Source organism: Bactrocera latifrons, unplaced genomic scaffold (assembly GCF_001853355.1).
Source record: "Bactrocera latifrons isolate USDA-ARS-PBARC rearing strain unplaced genomic scaffold, ASM185335v1 scaffold_18, whole genome shotgun sequence".
Lineage (NCBI taxonomy): Eukaryota > Metazoa > Arthropoda > Insecta > Diptera > Tephritidae > Bactrocera > Bactrocera latifrons.
Window position 1 is genome coordinate 440,051 of NW_017535296.1, and position 3,963 is coordinate 444,013.

Sequence of the window (3,963 nt, forward strand, 5' to 3'; positions counted from 1 at the left end):
ATTGTGTTTTTTTTTTTTTATAAGTAAAAAAGTTAATAAATATTTTTGGTTTTGTTTATCACTCAGCTCAGTTAGGTCCATATGTATTCATATTATTTAAACGGCTTTAAATATAATTTTTGGTTAAATTTCTTTCTATAAGATTTTTATAATTGTAATTGGAAGCAAAAAACACTTTCTGTTGTTGTTATAGTTCTCTTATTAAACTCTCAGTCAGCATTGTTTTTGTATATATCATTTACGTGTGTTGTGTAAGTTTTTTGTACATCTTTTTGAAATATGCAAAATATTTTTCATTAAAAAAAAATATATACATATAAATAGATACCTTTTAATACAAAACTGTTAATCAAATATTTTCGAAAATCTTAAGCCCTTAAACATTGCACTTTTTTGCGCTCACTGTACTTTCAAAACGAAAAAAACTTAGTTCCGCTACACACACCTTTCCCAATTCGTCTCTATATTACTCATAACTGTTGTTTAGTACACTATTTGATCATTACTCTTTTCCACAGCGCTAAAAACTATTTTCAAACACATGAGTTTATATTTATACATTATTTGATGCACTTATTGTGAAAAATTCTTTAAAATATTTATTTCAACAGCGTTTTTATTTATTTTTCGAAAATTGCCCATTTTACAACCGCACAATGCACCCATTTGCCGGCTACTTAAGGTATACAAAGAATCAACTTCACAGTCTCCAAAACACACAGTGTTCTGCAGCGCAGGGCTAACCCTAGCGGCAGCAACATAAAGAACAGAGCTACATTAACACATACATACAAACATGCGTATGCGCAGTGAGGCGCTCGTAAACACCGTTATTGTTTATAAAATACACCGTCGTCAAATTAAAAAACACGTCACATCAACTAACCACATTTTCGAGTATTTACTATTTTTGCACCGCGTTTGGATTTGCCGTCGTCGTTTCGTTAGCCGGCTGATTGTTGTTTGGTTTTTCGTTCTGTCTATCTATGTGTGCCGCCGTCGCTGGGACGTGCTGTTTACGTGGTCGTGTTTGCCGCGTCGTGTTTTCGTTTAGCTGATCTAACAAACGAACCAGCAAGAAAGAAGCGCGAAGTACCACTAAAGGCGAATATTGCAAAGCCATTCTGCAAAGCAATCGGCAGCAGCATGCGCGTATGCGCTCGCTGGCCATGCATACACATACACACACAACACAGCTATAAATATTTCCGATAGCTACCATTGTATGTGCAGGCATCGGGCTGGTTGGCAGGCAGCCCAATTCACGCACACAAGGCTAACAGCCGAATGTAGGTAATGTAAGGCTCAGCGCAGCGTTGTGGCTGTGCGCAGTCGCGGCAACAGCATCTCTTTGACGGCAGTAGCAGCATGCACAGTTGCAGCAGCAGCGCAGATGTTGTGATCTCAGACAGATGAATAGCGGATGAGCAGAATTTTGATGAAGTAACATTACAGCAGACACTCCAGTTGCTTGGAGATATAGTAACAGTGGCAGCTTTGCTGTTTACAAGATGTTAATGTTAGCAGCAGAGTATACCATAGAATATGTTCAGAAGTTGAAATATGTAAAAGCAAGAGCTGTAAATAGATCGAGCAGACTGCTAATGTAAATGTTTGTAATTGATTCATGTATTTTTATTGGAGTGCTATTATAAAATAATGTTAAATTCAATAACTTTCGTCACTAATAATCATATTATAAAATATGTAAAATAAAACAATATTCATATATTCTAATCAAATTTAAATTGATATTAAAATCTAATACGAAAATTCTAAAATTATAAATTAATAATGCTAAAAATTATCTTCAAGAATAGTAATCAAATTTTTTTTTTATGAACTATTATTTTGAGGTCATCAATTCTAATTAAGTTAAGTTTTTAGATTTAAAATTTTAAAAGATGATTGAAAGTTAATACTGTTCGTGACTTTTTTGCCGAACACAATACTCCAACGGAGCTTCAGCCTCCAAATTCTGCTCCTTGGTAGTTTTTTATTTTTCGAAATATAGACCATCACATTGAAACAATTTAATAGAGTCGTTAGAAGCACAATTTTGGCGCACCCTTAAGAGTTAAATTTTTGATTTATCTATTTGTGAATGGTTATGTTGGAGAATAAAAAAATAATATAAATTAAATTTTATGGAGGAATAAGTTACTATTTTACTAAAATTTATATATTATTTATACAGATCAGTGCACTCAGTCCAATGTTTTTGTTAAAAAAATAAATTTTATATACATACATATTTATATATATACATATTTTTAAACAAAATACATCTGAATTTATGTACAATATGTTTATATGTTTAACTCACATAATATTTGTAGCAAAATGCTAGATGTATAAATCTGAAATGCCAATTGCTTGTACAGAATGTTGTATTTAGCTTAACCTTTGCTATTGTACCTACTAACTGTTATAGAACTGAACTGTTAACGTTGCACTCTGAAATATTTCTATTTATTACATTGACTGCATATTCTATCAAAAGAAGAAAACCTTTAACATACTTTCTCTAGCTCTAGGGCTGTTAGCATTTATATACGAGTATACTTAACAGTATTTTAATCAGCAATTAGGTATGTCATTTAGGCTTGTTCTAATTTTAAATGACCAACCTCTTGACTGTTCAACATTACAACTGTTAATGCTCCCTGTTATAATTTTCAAGTACTGTGGCTGTATAAATCGCAAATGTTAAGCACGCCAACTGTTAACAGTTTGCATTTACTGTATTTAACATGTGGGCAATGTTACATCGCCTGCAACAGTTACATCGCCTAATTTCTAGTCGTTATTCAAACATATTATGTTAAATTATAACAGCGCTGTTGGTTTATTCGACTCATATGCCGAAATTGCTGCGCTCATGTTGTCATTGTTTAACATTTAACAGTATATAATAACAAGTTCGCTGCAAAAGTCTTCAGTAAAATGTTATCGTAGTTAAGCGAGCCAAAATTGTTTGAAATGAAAAGTAATTAATAGAAAAAAAAATTTAAGCAATTTCAATAAAACAATTACTGTGTTTATTTTATAAGATCATGCAGTAAATATTCCGTTTATATTTTATTTTCTTATTTTAATTTTTTACGACTTTTGGATGATACAAAGCAATTATTAATTAATTTGACGGCCTTCCGATAAGATTCTGAAAAGATTTTAAATTAATAATATATATTAAACATTTTTGGGTTCTGGAATTGGTTTTTTTTATATGATGAACGAAATATATCGCACACTAATTTTAAAAGAGTCTCAACTCCAAAAATTAGAAATATTCAGAAGGAGCAGTTTCTATAGAAATTACGGAAATTTTACAGTCAAACCGTCGTCTATAATATAGAAAAACATCTCTAAAGAGCAGATTATTGATTTTTTAGTTTAAAAATGAAATTAAGAAACATTTTTGAGTTTAGACATCGATTGTTATCACAATAATTTCATCAGAAGTGACACATTTCATCATCAAACTTATTTTTTTATTATGATTAAAAGACACAACTCGGCAGAACATAGCAAAAAAATTTACATGCTAGGCAGATAAGCGTATTATAAATACGCAAACAATCGATTTTAAAAATTATAAATATATAATATTTTGATTTTCTGATATTTTAATATTTTTCATGTAGTCATTATAGTTATCTTTTCATCAACCTGTCTTCGCGATGTAAACCACACCAAATTTAGCCTTAAAAGAAAAATATATTACCTAAACTAGGTAAATAAAAATATTTAGTTTTGACTCATTGCAAAAGCATTTTTAGCTCGTAGAAGTTTTGCTTTTATACATGTCTATTAGTTTTATACATCTACATATTATTTTTGCTCTTCCATTTCCACAAATGCTACTCTTCTAATGAGGTATTAAAATAGAAATTAATATTTATTGCTACTATTGTCAGCAGAAATATTTTTCACATATACAAAAAAATATATAGTTATATT